At 35.0% G+C, this 20,971-nt stretch overlaps 1 protein-coding gene across 6 annotated transcripts in view; it reads right to left on the bottom strand.

Annotated features, from left to right (window-relative positions):
* Positions 1–20,971, bottom strand: part of ADGRB3 (adhesion G protein-coupled receptor B3) — a 741,588-nt gene that overhangs the window by 361,610 nt on the left and 359,007 nt on the right. The window lies entirely within an intron of this gene.

Here is a 20,971-nt window from a genome sequence, read left to right on the forward strand (position 1 = left end):
GATTGAAGTCATTTTTGCATGTTTATGTGAAAATTAAAAATAAATCAATATAGAAAATGCCTTAGGAAATAAATCCCCCTTGTTTCCTCAACCAGTAAGATTAAGAACAGAATTCTTGCAGAGGAAAGAGCATTAGATGATAATCGATCTAGTATAAAACAATAAGAACTTGTGTATATACAGCATTATCAACTCACTCTGTGTGTGTGTGTGTGTGTGCATGTGTATGTGTGTGTGTGTGTGTGTGTGTGTGTGTGTGTTCATGATATCATATTTGATATTCAATGGTGTTCAAACCTTATTAGAGGAATAAGTCAGGAACCTAACAGGAGTTAGGCACCACTGCAGGCAAGAAACAACCACAAGAGGCAACAATACAAGGGCTTTCCAATATAGTGAATCACTCAGTCCCAGAGGAGCAGTGGCAATGAAAAGTGTTGTAACTTAACAAAGGAAAAGAGATCATTCTATAAATTTGTCTATCCAACAAACTTCTACTGAGCCCCTACAGTTTTGTGAGGACTATCCTACCAATTAAGAATTTAACAAATGAACAAATATACCTGTGAAAAGAGTCCCATTCTGATGGGCCTGGCACAGTATTGGGGGAGAAATAGACAAGGAACAGATAAACAAAATGAGATAGAATGTCACTAATGATAAATAAAAACAATGATGGATTAGCCTTGGGAAGCTCTAATAAACAGAGAAAGCTTCCCATGTAAGCTCACTTTTGTGCAGACGCCTGAAAGAAATCAGGTGAGAAGCTATGAAGATATTGAGAAAATGATACAAGACCTTAGGAAAGACCCACTTTTAGAGGATTAAGACAAATACATAGGGAAAGATAATACCAAAATAAATGGTGAGAGACACAGAGGAAGACAGACGAGAGGGGAGAGAGGGGAGAGGGGAGAGGAGAGAGGAGAGAGGAGAGAGGAGAGAGGAGGGAGGGAGGGAGGGAGAGAGGGAGGGAGGGGGGGGGGGGAGAGAGAGAGAGAGAGAGAGAGAGAGAAATCACAACAGTACATTAACTTAGAAAGGGATAGTTTAATAATGAGAGGATGGTTTTATAAGGAGTCAAAGACTTTATAAGGATTACATAGAATGAAGAACAGCCATTGGATTAAAAAAAAATGAAAACTATGCTCTAAAGTTAGTTTTATGCTTAAGCCATGCTCTATAGCAGAAGTTGACAAACTTCTTTCTATAAAGAGCTAAAACGTAAATATTTTCAGATTTGTGGGCTATCATGCCTAGGTTGCAACTACCTAACTCTGCAATTATTATGTGAAAACACCAATAGACAAACCATAAATAAATGGTCATGCAAGGCAATAATGTATTTAATCATATAAGCAAAGCCAATATTGAGATTCTTTAATTCAACAAACTTTTACTAATTAGAACTCTTTATTTTCCACTACCAAAGCACTTTCTTCCACAGTCTCTCCCATCTTACTAGAAGATGCCACCATATATTCAGACATTCAAACCACAAATTTGGAGGTCATTCTTTACTTACGATCTTTTTCACCCCCTACAACCCACCCATCAACATGCCTTCTTGGTATTATTTCTGGAACATGTCTTCAATTACCGCATTTCCCTCTGTTTCCATTTCATAACTTGCCAAAAGCCATCAGAATCTCTCAACTGAATTAATTCAAGAGCTATCTGACTGGCTTTCATTATTCTCCTCCTGGCCCCTGAATTTCTTGTCTCATAAACCAGAGTTATCATTTTTAAACATAAAGTAGATTATGACCTTTTCTTACTTAGAATAATTCAATGGCTGGCCAGTGTTCCTAGAATAAAACGCAAATCTTATGCCTTGACCTACAAAGCTCTGCTCGGCTTGGCGCTGTACGTCTCTGTAATCACATTATGCATGACTCTCTTGTTTGATGACCATGCCTAAGATGCACAGATCTTTTCTACCACAGAGTTTTCTCTTTCTAACTAGAACATTCTTTCCTTGTTGTTACCCTTGAGTCTCTGCTAAATTATTTTTTCCTTAGCTTGGTCTGTCCTAACTACCCCATGTAAAGATATCCAAGCCCCCATTTCTCACTGTTATGTAATTCTGTTTTTCACATAGACTTACTCATTTTCCGCCTCCCACACTAAATTTTAAATTCCAAAAGGATAGGCATTTTTCTGCGTATTGTTTTGTGGTAAGATCTTAACATATAGTGAGTTTGGTGCAATAACTGTCCACACTTTTTAATAGATGAGGTTTACCAAAGCTTAATTAGGGGCAGGGAATTTACTATCATTAACTTGTGCCCTGGAGTCAACCAGGCCTAGTTTTCTATTTACTTTGTGAACTTTGGCAAGTCATATAATTGCTGTTCACTTTGACCATCTGTAAAAATCAATACCCTTTCATTAGGATTAAGTTGGAGGCAGTTAACTCACTCCTTATATACAGTAAGATTCAATTCATGCCAACTCTTTTTTATTCTTCACCTTAACCATTCTCTGCCTTGTATAAAATACTATGGAAGATCCAAAATTTAGAAGGAAAGAGTCCTTACATTTAAAAAGCTTACAATCTAGTGAAAGACATGCTTCACACAAGTATCTTAAGTATGGGCAGAATAGGTATAAGAAATTTTCTTCTTAACTGCAGATCTAATACTCAACTGTCTACTTGGACTTTTTCATTGAATTTCTTCAGGCATCTCAAATGTAACACATTCAAAGCTTAGCTCTGGATTTCCACCTACTCTTCATCAAAATATGAATTCCCAATCCAATCTTACCAACTTCTGTAAACAGAACCTCCATTGACCCTTTACTCAAGCCAGAAATCAGTAAGTTACCCTTGACACATCTATATCCTCACGCCTTGAATCCAATTCATCATTGTACTTAACCGTTTTACTTCTAAAACATAGCTTAATTTTGTCTTCTCATGCCCACCTTGACTCACGCATTAGTCCATCGGACCCTATCTAAATTAAAACAACTCACTATGTTCCCTGCTTCCATTCTTGTGCCTTTCCTATTCATTCTCCACATTGCAGGCAGCATAGGTTTTAAATATAAGTTGAATCATGTCACCCCAAAGTTTCCTGTTATAGAAGATATGAAATCCTTTTCAGGGTCTCCTTAACCAGATCTCCAACTTCTATGTTAGCTCATGACCTTTTCCATTAACAATTACTTTTCAGTCACACTTTCCATCTTTCATTTCAACGAACTCCTCCCTTGGCTAGTTATTACATTGGGTCCTGGCTTGTTTGTGGATCTGTAGATACTTACTTCATTTTACTAAAAAAAAAAAAAAAAAACATAGGTCTATATCTTTTTCAAAATAAGGAGAACTGAAGTATGTATGCCTAACCAAATACAGTTTTTTGAAGAGAGAAAAGGGATAATAGTAGCAATAGAAGACACCATTTTCTAAGCATTTAAGTGCTTGTACCAGCGCATTACCTCATTTGATCCCACAATACACTCTGAACCAAGCACAATTAATTCTATTTTATAGACAGGATGATGATTAATAAAATTAATACATCAACTCTATATTTGAAAACAACGTGTCTTTTCCATTTGAAGCAATGGCTATTAAGAACACTGAAGTTCAAAAAATAATTTTGGTCTTTGTGTTATTAAACAAACAAATCCTCAAACAAACAATAGCTTACTCTCCAACTCCGTAAACACATACTCTATGATCAAATTGAGTTTTCTATTTCACTTTATATAGCTATGCTCTTTTTAGCTATATAAAATTTACCAATGATCACGGAGTTCAGCTAATACTAATTGAGTGTTCGTTAATAAATTATATGAAACTAAAGACAGCATATCAACCAATTATAATTTTGTTTCACCTATGTAGTCTAAATTATGTTACAAAATAATATATTTGTTTCTCTGTTAAGACATTATTTAAAAATAAATATTCCATTATGTCTAAAATTCTGTGACCTTAAAGATATTTTAGATTTTCAGAATACATTTTAAATATAACAGATGTTATCCTCATTAGTAAGAATAGCATCTATTTTAGGGGCAATAAAGTATTTGTAGTTAGGGAAAATTAAAAGACAAATAATCAGGCAATTAGTTTGGAAAAAGCAAAAACTGACTATGTAAAATGTAGAGAAGAAGGACAGGCTCTATAATAAAAAGTACAGAGTCTTCAAAAGGGGGAAGTCTCATATTTCAAAGAGGAAAACTATAACTCAGATGGATATTGAAGATGATTACTGAACATTTTATAGTAATATAGACTTTAATATCTTAGTATCAACTATGTATTCATACTTCATTTTAGAACACTATTAATCAATTCAGTGAGTAAGGTTTTGTCTGAATTCAGAATACACATTTGGTAATATCACCTATTATCCAATATAAATCACTCCCTTATGAACTGTTCAGTTCTAGTTTGTAGTCATCAGCTATGCCTTCAATGCAATACTGTCCAGTACAGACAATTATGTACGCTTTAAATCTTGTTATTGTAGGATTCTCAATTCAGTTTAACTTTTGCCAAAAGGTATCTTCATTATTTAATGTGACTTTGAAAAAGAAAACCTAATTTTTCCTTAAGCCTATGGTATAAATTTTAATAATATCTAAAACAACTATATTTCTGGTTCAAACACTGATATTTTAGAAGATACATACACAAATACACACTCATACCTGCTCTCTCATGTACATACGCCATGGATCAAAACAAAAGACCAAATTTTAAAAAATGCTAAACTAGCCATATAAGAAATTATTTACATTTCTAAAGTTTAAGCTGTACATATGGAAAATTTAATTGCATTGCAAAAGCATGAAAATATTTTTGCCTATTCTAAAGATTTCATGTTAAGGATATTCTATTCTAATTAATTCATGTTAAGGATAAACATGAATTAATTCATTTATAAATTTCAGAGAATGTAGCAATGCTACAGAATTATCTGATGCATTTATAGAGATAATTGACAAAATTCTGCAGACCACAGTTGATGGATTACATGTTAAGAAAAAATATATAAAATTAAAGAAGAAGAACTGCGGTGGCTCTGGCTGGTAGTCCTGATGCTTGAGGAGTCGAGTCTCCATGTTTGAGCCCAACCTGGGCAACATATAAAACCTCCCATTCATTAAAAAAATAATAATAAAGAAGAAATTTTATTTGTATGAATCATTCAAGAGCGCTAGGATCTGAATAATAACAAATAACTACATAGAAGATTAGCTTTTTAAGATAGCAAAATGCCAAATACCATTAAAATCTTCATGGGCCCTGCCATTGCACACAGAAGACAATTGTACAATATAATATTTTTAAAATAGCAAGACATCACATATGGTTTTTTAGATTGGTCATAATATCTGCCTAGAAGTCTGGGACCTGGGTCTGCTTTGTAAAGTACGCAATAAGTAAAATATTTAGATTATTTTTTAAATGTAGGATGCTAAATTTAAGTAGGAACTTTAGAAGTTCCCTAGAGGAGTGAACTATGGCTGCAAGGGACTGAGTGGCCTAACCAAAGTAGCAGTCAGTAGCAGAGTCCACATTTGGTGCTGTGTTTGTGAGTGCTAAATACGTGTAATCTTTAATCTTGACCACTAACTATACAGGGGAGATAACTTCCATAAGTCTAGTTAGTCATGGTACAGTCAAGGTTTGCAGCCAGATGTCTAACTCCTAAGCTAGCATGATTTAAAAGATACAAAATGGCATCCCTACTTGCAGTGACATAAAAGCATCAGTCTTCAATTGGAGCCAGAACTTTTAGTTTTCAAATTCCGATGATAATTTATTTATCTGGAATTCAGTGAAGAAAGCAAAAGAGGAAAGGAATAATTTAGGAAAGGAATAATTTAGCCCAGATTTCTTGGTATAACCAAACAAAATAAGACTTTTGAAAAAGTGAAATGAAATAGAAAAAAATAAAAAAAAATTGTTAAAAGGGAGTCAATACCTCTTTTCTCTTTACTGGTTATTGTTAAATAGGCAGATTACTATTTCCACAGAGATGAGCAATTATTGCCATAGAAACTGTTAAACTGGGGTTGTTTTTTATATTCACACAAACTCACAGTAACATCCTTGTAGTTCCGTTGAAGAGCAAAATTGAAAAGAAGACATACAGTGTAACTGTACTAATTTGAAATCATTGCACTAAAAAACCAATAAAAATCAGAATATTTTATAAAATTCAAAATTTGCTTTCAATTGACTTTAGATTTCATCTTTCTATTTATGTTTGTTGCTGTGAATCTATCAGATTTTGAAGGAGTTTATCTCAAAAATAACAATGAAGTCAGCTGGGGAAGACCTATAATTCCAAGATCTTTCAAATACAATGTCTCCAGGTAAATAGAAAACTACTTGCTGGTTTCCCAAATGGTCTTTTTTCTCAATCCTATTTTTAAAAACATTTTCCAGTCCTCTGAAGATCTCTTAAACTGAGACAAAGCAACAACCCTTTTATGCAACACTTCTCTTTAGGCAACAATTCCTTCCCAAGGGCACACAGGTCATCAAGACCTTTTTTTGTAGAAAATCAAGTTCTTCACAGAAAGAAAGAAAAAAAAAAAAAAAAGACTGCTAGCACATTGGCTCACATCTGTCATCCTAACACTTTTGGAGGCCAAGGCAGGAGGATCTCCTCAGTCTAGGAGTTTGAGACCAAACTGGGCAACATGGTGAAACCCAGTTTCTACCAAAAATACAAAAATTAGCCTGGCATGGTGGTGCATGCCTGTAGTCCCAGCTACTCAAAAAGCTTGGGCAGGAGAATCACTTGAGTCCCAGAGATGGAGGCTGTAGTGAGCTGAAATCACATCATTGCACCCCAGCCTGAATGACAGATTAAAAACCTGTCTCAACAAAAGGAAACGCAAAGGGAAAGGGAAAGAGAAGGAAAGGGAGCGAAGATAAAAGAAACCTCAAAAACTCAAACCCAAAATATTTGTGGCTAGGTCTACGTCTTAACATGTAAGAAATTCTAGAATTCTTCAGAGAGAGAGAGAGAGAGAGACAGAGAAGAAAAGAAAAGAAAACTCAAACCCAAATGTTTGTGGCTATGTCTATGGGTTAACATGTTTGAAACTCTCTTTGTAGCAATAATACCTAGAAATACAACTAACAAAGAATGTAAAGGAACTCTTCAAGGAGAACTACAAACCACTGCTCAAGGAAATAAGAGAGGACACAAACAGATGGAGAAACATTCCATGCTCATGGTTAGGAAGAAACAGTATCGTGAAAATGGCCATACTGCCCAAAGTAATTTATAGATTCAACGCTATCCCCATCAAGCTACCAATGACCTTCTTCAAAGAACTGGAAAAAAACACCTTAAACTTCATATGGATCCAAAAGAGAGCCTGCATAGCCAAGTCAATTCTAAGCAAAAAGAACAAAGCTGGAGGTATCACGTTACCTGACTTCAAACTATACTACAAGTCTACAGTAATCAAAACAGCAAGGTACTGGTACCAAAACAGAGGTATAGACCAATGGAACAGAACAGAGGCCTTGGAGGCAACGCCACACATCTACAAGCATCAGATCTTTGACAAACCTCACAAAAACAAGCAATGGGGAAAGGATTCCTTGTTTAATAAATGCCATTGGGAAAACTGGCTAGCCATGTGCAGAAAGCAGAAACTGGACCCCTTCCTGACACCTTACATTAAAATTAACTCCAGATGGATTAAAGACTTAAACATGGCTGGGCGCGGTGGCTCAAGCCTGTAATCCCAGCACTTTGGGAGGCCAAGGTGGGTGGATCACGAGGTCAAGAGATCGAGACCATCCTGGTCAACATGGTGAAACCCCATCTCTACTAAAAATACAAAAAATTAGCTGGGCATGGTGGTGCGTGCCTGTAATCCCAGCTACTCAAGAGGCTGAGGTAGGAGAATTGCCTGAACCCAGGAGGCGGAGGTTGCGGTGAGCTGAGATCGCGCCATTGCACTCCAGCCTGGGTAACATGAGTGAAACTCCATCTCAAAAAAAAAAAAATAAATAAATAAAATAAAAAAGACTTAAACATAAGACCTAACGCCATAAAAACCCTAGAAGAAAAAGGCAAAACCATTCAGGACATAGGTATAGGCAAGGACTTCATGACCAAAGCACCAAAACCATTGACAACAAAAGCCAAAATAGACAAATGGGACCTAATCAAACTCCACAGCTTCTGCACAGCAAAAGAAACAGTCATCAGAGTGAATCGGCAACCAACAGAATGGGAAAAATTTTTTGCAGTTTACCCATCCGATAAAGGGCTGATATCCAGAATTTACAAAGAACTAAAACAGATTTACAAGAAAAAGACTAACAAGCCCATTCAAAAGTGGGCTAAGGATATGAACAGATACTTTACAAAAGAAGACATATATGAGGCCAACAAACATATGAAAAAATGCTCATCATCACTGGTCATCAGAGAAATGCAAATCAAAACTACATTGAGATACCATCTCACACCAATTAGAATGGTGATCATTAAAAAATCTGGAGACAACAGATGCTGGAGAGGATGTGGAAAAATAGGAACACTTTTGCACTGTTGGTGGGAGTGTAAATTAGTTCAACCATTGTGGAAGACAGTATGGCGATTCCTCAAGGACCTAGAAATAGAAATTCCATTTGACCCAGCAATACCATTACTGGGTATATATCCAAAGGATTACAAATCGTTCTACTATAAGGACAAGTGCACACAAATGTTCATTGCAGCACTGTTTACAATAGCAAAGACCTGGAACCAACCCTAATGCCCATCGACGATAGACTGGATAGGGAAAATGTGGCACATATACACTATGGAATATTATGCAGCCATCAAAAACGATGAGTTTGGGTCCTTTGTAGGGACATGGATGAACCTAGAAACCATCATTCTCAGCAAACTGACAGAGAGCAGAAGATCAAACACCGCATGTTCTCATTCATAGGCAGGTGTTGAACAATGAGAACACATGGACACCGGGAGGGGAGCACTACACAGTGGGGTCAATTGGGGGGAAATGGGGAGGGACGGTGGGGGGTGGGGAGCTGGGGAGAGATAGCAAGGGGAGAAATGCCAGATGTAGGTGATGGGGAGGAGGGCAGCAAATCACACTGCCACGTGTGTGCCTATGCAAAAATTTTGCATGTTCTTCACATGTACCCCAAAACCTAAAATACAATAAAATAAATAAATGGGGGGGGGAAGAAAAGAAAAGAAAAAGAACTAAAGCAGATTTACAAGAAAAAAAAAAGCCCATTCAAAAGTGGGCAAAGGATATGAACAGACACTTTACAAAAGAAGACACATATGAGGCCAGAAAACATACGAACAAATGCTCATCATCACTGGTTATTAGAGAAATGCAAATCAAAACTACACTGAGATACATCTCACGCCAGTTAGAATGGAAATCATTAAAAAATCTGGAGACAACAGATGCTGGAGAGGATGTGGAGAAATAGGAACATTTTTACACTGTGGGTGGGTGTGTAAATTAGTTCAACCATTGTGGAAGACAGTGTGGCGATTCCTCAAGGACCTAGAAAGAGAAATTCCATTTTACCCAGCAATCCCATTACTGGATATATATCCAAAGAATTATAAATTGTTCTATCATAAGGACACATGCACAGGAATGTTCATTGCAGCACTGTTTACAATAGCAAAGACTTGGAACCAACCCAAATGCCCATCGATGATAGACTGGACAGGGAAAATGTGGCACACATATACCATGGAATACTATGTAGCCATAAAAAATGATGAGTTCATGTCCTTTGTAGGGACATGGATGAACCTGGAAACCATTATTCTCAGCAAACTCACACAAGAACAGAAAATCAAACACTGCATGTTCTAACTCATAGTCAGGTTTTGAACAATGAGAACACATGGACACAGGGAGGGGAGTATCACATACTGGGGTCTGTTGGGGGGAACTAGAGGGGTGGAGAGTTGGGAAGGGATAACATGGGGAGAAATGCCAGATATAGGTGGTGGGGAGGAAGGCAGTAAACCACATTGCCATGTATGTACATATACAACAATTTTGCATGTTCTTCACTTGTACCCCAAAACCTAAAATGCAATAAAATATATATTTAAAAAAAAAACATGTAAGAAGCTCTAGAATTCTTGGCCTGTATTCTCATCAGAAATCTTAGTTTTTGAAGTCATAGTTTTCTACCTGAGAACATCTTTCACAATTCAAGTCTAGTATACCAAGATATACCACTCAAGCATATATCTTTATCATCACTGTCTCTGTTATATTCATTTCATTCTTTAGTCCTTAAGCTCTTTTCTCATACACTGTAGAGCTACAGCAGAAGACAGCTTTTCCTCTGCTTTTCATGTTCCCAATGCTGCTGCACATTAATGTACATTCCACATATCATACATTTCCAACTTAATTCTGTGTGACCTCCTTAGGGTTCTTTAGACCATGAATATTTTCTTAGTAGGTAAAAAATCCAAAAGAAATTATGGGCCGTAGAATGAAAGGTTTGGCCCTCTATTTATGCCCTCTCTCCTAAACAGTTGCTGAAGGGATGGAGAGTGAAGAAGTAACAAGTAAGTTCACATTTCATTATCTAAGATATGGTATAAAAGATTTATTGAAAGGTTAACTTGTGTAATTAGCCAGAAAAACAATTTTAAGTTTTTTAACAAAGTAGATACATATGAAGCATATGAGTATAAAAGAAAAAAAATGGTCAGGGGTTATTTTACCTTGATGTAGAAATATAGAGCATGTGAATATGATTTCCTTAGAGTCACATCATAAAAAAATTACACTGAAGTTCATTATATAACAGAAGTAGGTTAGAGTATGGTTGGCTGAGCAAGGTAATGAAACAAATCTTTAACTTTCAATTACCAAGATGCAAAGGGAAAAAAAATGCACCCACTCTGAATGGGATGCACTGATGTAGGACAAATTATGTGGGTGCCATTCTCCCCTAGGCAGAAAGGCTGTGAAGAGTAAATAGTATCATGAATATTTGTGAAAACATTAATTTGGGGAATGCTACAAAATATAAAGGATGCTATAGTAAAACTTTTCTTAGAAATCTTGAGAAATAAAAGGGGGAAAACAAATATAAATACTTTTCTTTACCTTGTACTCAAAAAGTACTTGTGAAGGAAGTTCAGAAGTTTAGGGCTAGAAATTGGCATAATATGTGATAATCCAGAAAGTTTAGGGCATTTGTGTCACTCAAAACAAGAAAGAGTATTAACAATGTTTTCAGGTTTTTCCAGGACAAGAAGCATTATTTAATACTGACACCATGAATAAAATTGTGTGTTTGAGAATGGCTGTATAAAACAGATAAGTTTAGAAATATTATATTACTATTTTTTTTCACACCAGTTAACTTCTAAAAGACTGCAGGCCTACTGATAAGTTGAAACATCATAACATGCTCAGTGTTTTCTACATTAAGGTCCAGGGTTACAACTATCAGAGTAGTTCCATTACAAATAACATTTGTAAAACTGTAGAGATAAAGAGGTTTTGCAAATCTATTTCCAACTTAGATAATAAACTTATATATATTCTTATTTTTAAATTTTTATTTAAAAAAACCAGAAAACTGTTTTCAAAATAATGGAGCTGATTAATTTCCTGCTGGACTTGGTTGAGCCTTAAGAATTCTATTCTTGGCTGGGTATGGTGGCTCATGCCTGTAATGCCAGCACCATGGGAGGCTGAGGTGGGCAGATCACCTGAGGTCAGGAGTTCAAGACCAGCCTGACCAACAGGGAGAACCCCCTCTGTACTAAAAATACAATATATTAATCAGGTGTGGTGACACATGCCTGTAATCCCTGCTACTTGGGAGGCTGAGACAGGAGAATCACTTGAATCTGGGAGGCAGAGGTTACGGTGTACGGTGAGCTGAGATCGTGCCATTGTACTCCAGCCTGGGAAACAAGAATGAAACTCCATCTCAAAAAAAAAAAAAAAAAAGAGTTCTATTCTCAAGGTTCCATGGCCTTACAAATAGAAGAAGAAACACAAAATTGGTAGGGCAAGTAGAATTTATTTCCTTTGTTAGCTGGCAACTCAATATGAGGTGTAGTTTTATAAAGTCATTTTAATGAACAATTTCATTCTGGCTTTTGCCCAAGGATTTATATGGGATGACAGAATGCTGATGGCTTCTGAGGATAAAATTACTCAATCTCTTTGAGAACAGTAAAAACGAAATGGGCTTAAACCACGGCAGCAAGGATTTGGGTTCAACTTAGGAAAGATAACATATTTTTAAGAAGCCAAAATAAAACTGCTTTGAATTCTAAACTTTGCAGGCATTCAAATAGCTGCCAAAGTAAATTTTTGACATAAATCTGTCTTGCTTCTGTAGTTGGGTTGGAGATGCAGTGGAGACACTGGGTGCTCTCTTTCTTCCATACACCATTTCTAACTGTTAGTAAGCTCTGTTAGATCAACTACTAAAATATCTTCAGCATCTGACTCCCTTTCACTATTTCCACTGTCACTCGACCCAAACTCTGTTGTCCCATCTGGCCCATTGCAGTAAACACAGCACTGCTCTTCCTATTTTCACTCAAGCCCCCAATAGTGTATTGCAATATCTCCATTTCATAGTCAGAATAATCCTTTTAGTAGCTACATGAGCCTTTTAGTAGCACCACATGTTTTGGTCCTCTATGGACCCTATATGTGATGGTAGTCACATAAAATTATAATGCAGCTGAAAAATTTCTATTGCTTAATATTTGCTATACTGTATATTTTGCCATTATTTTAGAGTATACTCCTATTTATAAAAAAAAAAAAAGTTAACTGTAAAAAAGCCTCAGACAAATCCCTCAGGAAGCATTCTGGAAGAAAGTCCTGTTATCATAGGAGAGGCCAGCTCCATGCATGTTATTTCCCCTGAAGATCTTTCAGCTGGACATGATCTGAAGGGGAAGACAGTGACACTGATGATCCTGATACTGGGTAGGGCCTACGCCAATGTGTGAATTCATGTCTTGGGTTTAACAAAACATAAAAATCTAAAATTAAAAAAATTAAAAATAGAAAAAAGTTTTATAGAATAAAGACAAAAAGAAAGAAAATATTTTTACAGATGTATAGTATGTTTGTGCTTTAAGCAATGTATTATTGCAAGAGTGCAAAAGTTAAAAAAAGTTTATAAAGAGTTGTAGTTAGCCAAGGTTAATTTATTATTGGAATTTTTTTTTTAATAAATTTAGTGTAGCTTATGAGTACAGTGTTTATAAAGTCTACAGTAGTGAATAGTAATTTCCTAGGCCCTCATTTACTCACTACTCACTCACTGACTCTTGTAGAGCAACTGTAAGTCCTGTAAGCTCCATTCATCTTAAGTGCCCTGTGCAGGTGTACCATTTTGAATCTTTTACATCAGATTTTTACTATAGCTTACCTATGTTTAGATACACAAAATTTACCCTTGTGTTATAGCTGCCTACAGTATTCAATACAGTAACATGTTTTGCAGGTTTGTAGCCTGTGAGCAACAGGCTATACCATGTAGCCTAGACGTGTAGTAGGCTACACCACCTAGATTTGCAGGTTGTACGGTCTATAATATTCCCACAAGAAAATAGTCTAAGGATGCACTTCTCGGGATGTATCCCCTTAGTTAAGTGACAAATACTTGTTAAGCATCTTGCATTTCTTTCAGACCTCAGACAAACTCCTTTTACGGTTTCACTTCTCACTCCCTTTCTGACTTCATTTTCTCCCAAAACTCCTCCCTCAGCTATTTAAGCATTCATGGTTTTCCCCAGTTCCTCCAATACATGAAGCACATGAGTGCATCATGGCCTTTGTGCTTATTGTTTCTTCTGTCTGAAGTGTTCTGCCCCTACATGTTACTGCATCTCATGATCTAAAGGTTCACGTCTACACTCAAATATCACTTTGCATATGAAAGGCCCTCCCCGGTCACCCTCCCTGAAATGACACTGCTCTCTTGACTTGTTAACCACTCACCCTGTCCACTGCTTTACTCCTCTTCCTAACAATTGTAACCACTGGACATGTTTGATGGCATTGATTTGACATCCATATGTCTACTACAAAACATAAATTCCATGAGAGCAAAAAGTTTGTCTAATTTGTTCACTGAGAAATCTTCTAGGACAAAACATGGCACATATTTACTGAATCAATTTCTGAGGCCTTTTAAAGCTGGTTAAATCTATGAATCATTAGCAATCTATTATACCAGCACTAGGGGGGACCTCAGCCTTCGGTTTAGTTGTGTGCAGGAAAGCCCATCACACCCCTGGGCAGCTTGTCTTGTTTGCTCCTAAGAGGGTCTGATACTTTCACAATGTCACCTTCTCTAGTGCTTCCACCCCAACCATGTGAAATTAGAGGATCCTAGTAAATACCATGAGATAATTCCTATTAAATCAGAAGCAATTAAAAAAAAAAAAACTCTATGGCTGCGTATCAAAGTTAAAACTATGTTTGATCTATTTGTTTTCTCAGGAAACCAGTAAGTTAGCACAATAAAGAAACAGATATTTTTAGTTGTATTTTTTTTTCCCTGACCTACAGAAAAACACCCACTTGCTTCAGGTGTTTAGCAAGGGTGGTAAAGAGCCAGAAGGCAGAGATAGAACTTAACACATTTAGACTCAAATCTGGCTGACTGAACCTACGTCAGGTGCTACAAATAAACATACCAAAAAAAAAGTTAAATTGTGTTTTTTTTTCAGGCGTGGTGTCAACAGACTACAAATATCTCATTTTTAAAGAAAGGAAGTTAAACAAGAGATGGGGATGTGTGAATCACAAAACTAAGCAGTAACAGAAAGGAAAATAAGCCTAGAAAGAGAAGGCATCTATTTTATAATTATATTGTCAGACTGAAAGTTTGTTTCTCTATTAGAGAACAAGATATTCTACCATATAAATGATTAAGTTTGCCAGTGGATATAAGAAAGAACATAGATTTGATGTTGATGTAAAGGTACTGCACAGAGAACGGAGATGTCAACATTGTATCACACTATTATTCAGGTTGAATTTGGATTCATTTCAGAAATCATCAACTATGAATGTTCATTCTGAAAAACCTAATATTTAATATTTTCTAAACCAAGAAGAGACACCGATATTTAGCTTTTTGAAGAAATATATCTTACTTTAATGTTTTCAAGGCACTAGCCTTATTGGATTACCATATAACTAAATTGATACATTTTAGATTCTTCTGTTAGGGTTTATACATCAGAATAACTTTTGAAACCTATTACAACTAATAATTATAGTATTCTGTATTTGAAGATCTTATTTAGCCTAAGAATCATTCCCTTCTTACTTGATGTTGTCAGCATCAAATAATTCCTAACAAATAGTTGTGAAATAGCTGTAAGTGGGTGTAGCCACATTCATCTATATAAAGTAAATTCATAAAGATTACTATATCAAAATGTTAAAAGTGTAATCCATTGAAACCACATAAAGAGCTAGAAAATTTAGATCCTGTTCACTGTGTCTGCACTTTCCCTTGAGAATTTTCATGTTACAGAATTGATAATCCCATAAGATTTCTCTTAACTCTTACTTTACTAGCAATTAATAAGTAGAGTGATCAATTTGCAAAGTTATCTCCATTTTATTAATTAAATGACACTGATTTTTTATCATCTTGTTCTGGAACTCCTTATACCTACTACCTCTAACCATTATTCCTCTGACAACAACTCTGATTCTTTGTTTTTATTGTAGACATTACCTATGTCTCTTCTATCTTATATTGATAATTGAAAAAAATTTTTATGGCTTCAACTATCACTTTTATGCAGTTGATCACCAAATGTGTATTTATAGATTTGACTTCTCCAAGAAAACTCAAGATTTCATTTTCTTTTTTCTTTTTTTTTTTTTTTTTCTGAGACAGTCTCACTCTGTCACCCAAGTTACAGTGCAGTGGTGTGATCTCTACTCACTGCAACCTCTGCCGCCCGGGTTCAAGCGTTTCTCCTGCCTCAGCCTCCTAAGTAGCTGAGATTACAGGCACCTGCCACTGTGCCCAGCTAAATTTTTTTGTAGTTTTATTAGAGACGGGGTTTTACCATCTTGGCCAGGCTGGCCTTGAATTCCTGACCTCGTGATCCACCTGTCTCAGCCTCTCAAATTGCTAGGATTACAGGCATGAGCCACCGCACCCAGCTTTTCATTTTTTCACATGGGGGCTATACTTGTCTAAATATTAATATGTTAAACATACTCACAAATGTGTGTTGAATAAATATAATCTCAATCCCTCCTTTCTTTCCCACACCCCAGTCAGTTATGGAATCCTATCAATTCTAGTCTCAGACAGTATCTCAAACTCATACCCACATGTCAGCTCCTATTCTTACCACCAGCAATTCCTGGCTTCATCGTCTCCTGCATGAATTACTATTAAAAGCCTTCCATCTACATTTAGACTAACTATGTTTATGGTGTTTCCCAATTTCAATCAATTCTATTTTCTGATCTCACGTATGTTCTACTGAAGCACAACTCTTATCAGGTCAAGCTGCAGTGATTCTCTATTATCTTTGTAATTCAGAACCATGTTTCAACATGCCTTTCCAATTTTATTTCACTTCCTTCACTTCTATACATATGTGTTTTTATTAAAAGAGGCCACTTTTTCCCCAAGCAGTTTCAATTTTGACATCTCTATATCGTCTTTGCTAACAGAATGTTCTGTAGTGTAACCATCTATTTGCTACTCACTCTTCTTTATGTTGACTTATAAATATTCCAGCCATTCTTCAAAGTCTACATTAAATGCTTCCTTCTCTAAGAACTTTTTCTTGATCCTTACACAGAACAACATCTTCGGGAATAAAGCACTAACATTTGGCTTATGTGACACATATGGAGGTGTATTTGATGTTTATTTATTTATGTAATTCTTTTATGTCTTTTAATTCTTTTATGAATTTATTGCATAAATTCATTTATTTATGCAATTTTCTTGCAGGCTAGAAGATTAGTCCTTTATTTTAATGACCCGAATAGCTTAGCAAAGGCTTTTCTTACAGTAAAAGAGAAATTGTTTTTGTCTTTACTTGAACAGTCAGTGGGCCAGTAACATGTGATTCATCACTGATCTTCCTCAAATTCAGGTCAATGAATACAATTCTAGTTGTAGGTTCAAAATTAATACAATTAATTTCTAAATAATAGAATATTCTTATCAATAAAAGTAAATGTAATATGCTACATGAGGTTATTGTGAAAAATATATAAGCGGAAATATAATGAAAACTCTAAATACACCACTGTGACTTTTGACAAATCCTTAGAACAATAGAGTCCCATTCACTTGCCTTGTCATTCTAATTATGTCAGATGTTATATATTCTATTTTGTATTTGGAATTGCAAACAGTTGGACCTCAAAACAATCTACTTTTATCCTTGTCAGGGCTTCATGTTATTTGTTTTATGCTATTACCTCAAAAGAAATCCAAATATTTGCAAGCCATGAGTTTAGATTTATCCTTTGATTATATTTTAAACTGTAGGTAATGAAAAAAATATTAAAGGAATGAACAGAATCAAGAAAAAGAGCAGTTAGTAAAGCAAAGAGGATGTGAAGAATAAAAAATGGGAGCAAATTTACTTGGGAATTAAAGTTTCCAGAAGGCTTTTCCAATAGGAGTTTCAGGAAAATAAAAAGGGAAATAAGACTGCAAGGTACCTAAGGAAATATGTTTGGATGGAAAGTATAAAAAGTAAGTTGAAATAAATCTTCAAATAATATTTTCATTGAAGAAAATAACTTTCTCTCTTGCTGAAAAAAATAACATTTAAAAAATACCTCATATTAAATAATATAAAGATATGTCCCTCAAGACCTAATTGATACTAATACATTTTTAAAAATTATTGATATGCTGAAAAGGTCACATGCTTTTCCTAAAAGAAAAAACGTTTACCTATGCAGATATTTAAAGTATTTCAAATATATTTTTTAAAAAGAGATATATTGAAAATTGAAATCTTTCATATACATTCATTCATATATTCATTTGTTCAGTAATTATATAAACTAGCAGAGCATTTAGTCTTAAGTAAATGCTCATTGACTCATGTATGACAACTTTCATGTTATGTACATATTAAAAAATGAAAACTAAACATTCTATTGAAGCTTATTTTATAAGCTCATTGGATTAAAATCTTTGTTTGTAGACTATTTTCTTCCAAACCTCTGTTAAATATTTTGAGATCACAAAGCTTTTAAGAAACAGATAAAAGCTATGAACATACTCCCTACAAAAATGTGCATGCATGCATGTATACCAAAATGTTCATAGATTTTATCATATAAGAGCATTTCATTTATAAAAAGTTTATATAGGTGGGGACATTTTTCAGAAAAATAAAAGAAGCTTTAAACTTTTTCATTTCAACTATTTTTGAAGAAAGTTTTTCTAAAATTTGTCACTCTTTTTCTGAGATTTTAATCAGATTCTACGAACTTTTATCTTGATGAATTAAGGCCATGCTTTTAAATATAAATTATTGTCCTAAGCCTTAGAACTAACACTCTCAAAGGTGAGACATGAGGTGTAATTTCTTTGGGAAATGACAATGAGGAAAAAATATTTCTTGTTATTGTTCCAGCATTTGATCTATTCTATTTGCTATATATGTGTCTCTAATAGCACTGCCTCTGCTTCCAACTCCAACCGGAAAACAGAAATGATGAAACAATACTTAAAGTTGAAACAAAATAACCTATTAGTTCTGAGAGTCTTTTATTAAATTGCATGGTCCTTTTGGCATTTGATTTTGACTGTTCAACTCTCTTTCTTCAGGAGTTTACTATCTATCGTCTAGAAAAGTGAGGTAGCTATGCATATAGGCTTTATGAAAAATAGTTTATAATCTCTCTAAAATGCATTATGATCTTTGAAGTTCTTTAAGTAGTCTTAATCCAACACATTCTAAAGAAAATAGCTGTAAGGAACAAACTTTCTTAGTTAACTAGTCTCTATTCATCGCTCACATGCTGTGTGCATGCCTATGTTCCTGCATACATATCTGCTCAGTATAATGAGCAGACTGTTGGATAATTAATATTAGGATGTAAGACAGAATGAGGGCCAACTCACATGTTTCACAACTTTCTACTGTAAAATAGTCTCTCTGCATGTCCGTGCTCAAAAACATTGGAAATATCGACAAAATATTGTGTTTTACATACACAGTATCAAACTGGATAACATAAAAAGTATTAATAGTAACTGATCATTATTCGTATTACTTAATTTGATACTAGTGTATACAATTTGGAAAACTCCTGAATATTATGGAGCATAGCACTCAGCTCTAGTCACCAAATTACAGTGTCCATCCCTGGGCTAGTATTCGAGGAAATCAACAATAAATAAGACCTCTTTTGGATAGTCAGTATAAATAATGTTTAGAATTTTTACTCACAGAACACAACTTTTAATATGAAAAATTTATGCTATATAAATAATTAGAAGGCAGAACAAGGTAAGATGGATGATGATATAGGATGATATTGACTTTATTTGCAGCATTTGATTGCTTGGAGTTATGCTAAATATACCTTTTAAAGTTTAATCACATTTAAGGGAAGAAGGAAAACCTAGATAGCATAATCTTATCGCAAAAATATGCACAACATTTTCAAATAAACAAACTTGGTAAGTCAAAGAGACTAAAGATGAATAAATGATTGCAATTTATGGACATTATGAAATTTTTATAGCAAATAATGCTAGTGCTATAGAAAATGTGATATGCTGTGGTTCTGAAACATAAATCCAAATTAAGTTTAAATCCAAATTTAAGTTTTCTAGATCTGAGATTGGCTTTGTTTTTTACAGTTCTTTTTTCCAAACACATTCTGCACAAATGCCATGTATTGATCTGATCCATCTTTTAATTAGCAGTGCCTTTTAGAATTAGATGTTAACATTTACAAAAAGAAGAAAAAAATAGTTCTCTATTTTTCTATGTCATTTTAACTCAAATTCCTTTACCAATTGTCCAATCTGCCACAGGACCCTTCATAACTCATTTCCCTTCCCTTAGGAAAGTGGTTCTGGCATGAGCAACTAGCATCTCTAGTAGACTCTCTTTAGATTCTTTCCATATACCTTAAAACTCTTAGCTGTGATTGCTAAACCTTTTCTACAGACATGCTCTACCTTTCCTACAGACTTTCTTTCCTTTATCTTCCCAGCCACTTTTATAACGGATATTTAATTGAGAATTTCTCTGATTTCTGAATTAATCCTTCAACAACGATACCATCTTTGGTCTCTTTTTACTCTAATTGTCCTTAAGAAGGAACAGCTTGCTCCATTACTGAGCTGGCAGCAAGCTGCTGGACACGTACTCTTCAAAAAATCTGGGCCCTCCAATTGGCTCAGAAGGTGCATTAAGTTGTTAAACTCACTGATAAGGCCTTTGCTGCATGAAGAGAATACATGGGCTCCAAAATATCTCCTGACTTTTGAAGTCTCCATTACACAGTCTTTCCTCAAGAGAAGAATATTACGAATAGTTAACTATAACCTATTGTAATCTGAGGTCACCCTGGTAGAGATATCCTAGGATAAAATGAGTCCCTGCAGGGCTTAGGGACCTTCAGAAGAAATTAAGTATAAAATGAACCACTAAAAACCTTAATAATAATAAAAAAAAATATGTTCTCTGCTAGTTGAACTTCCCTAGTTAATTCTCTCACCAAAGTAGGTCTCTTCCTAATCCAGAAACTAAAGCTTAAATATTTGTGAATACTAATACAGGGCAAAACATGTTTATGTAAACACATTACTATGTATACTTCAATAGTTTTTATGTGAAGGCTATTAAAGTATGACAAATGAAAGAAAATAATTCTGAATCACAGTAACATCATCAGAAGAAACTTTAAAGAAATGAGAAAACTCTAAGCCTATACCAATGTAATGTATATC

This window comes from Sapajus apella, unplaced genomic scaffold (genome assembly GCF_009761245.1).
Source record: "Sapajus apella isolate SASKATOON/1434 unplaced genomic scaffold, GSC_monkey_1.0 scaffold6, whole genome shotgun sequence".
In the NCBI taxonomy this organism is placed as follows: Eukaryota; Metazoa; Chordata; class Mammalia; order Primates; family Cebidae; genus Sapajus; species Sapajus apella.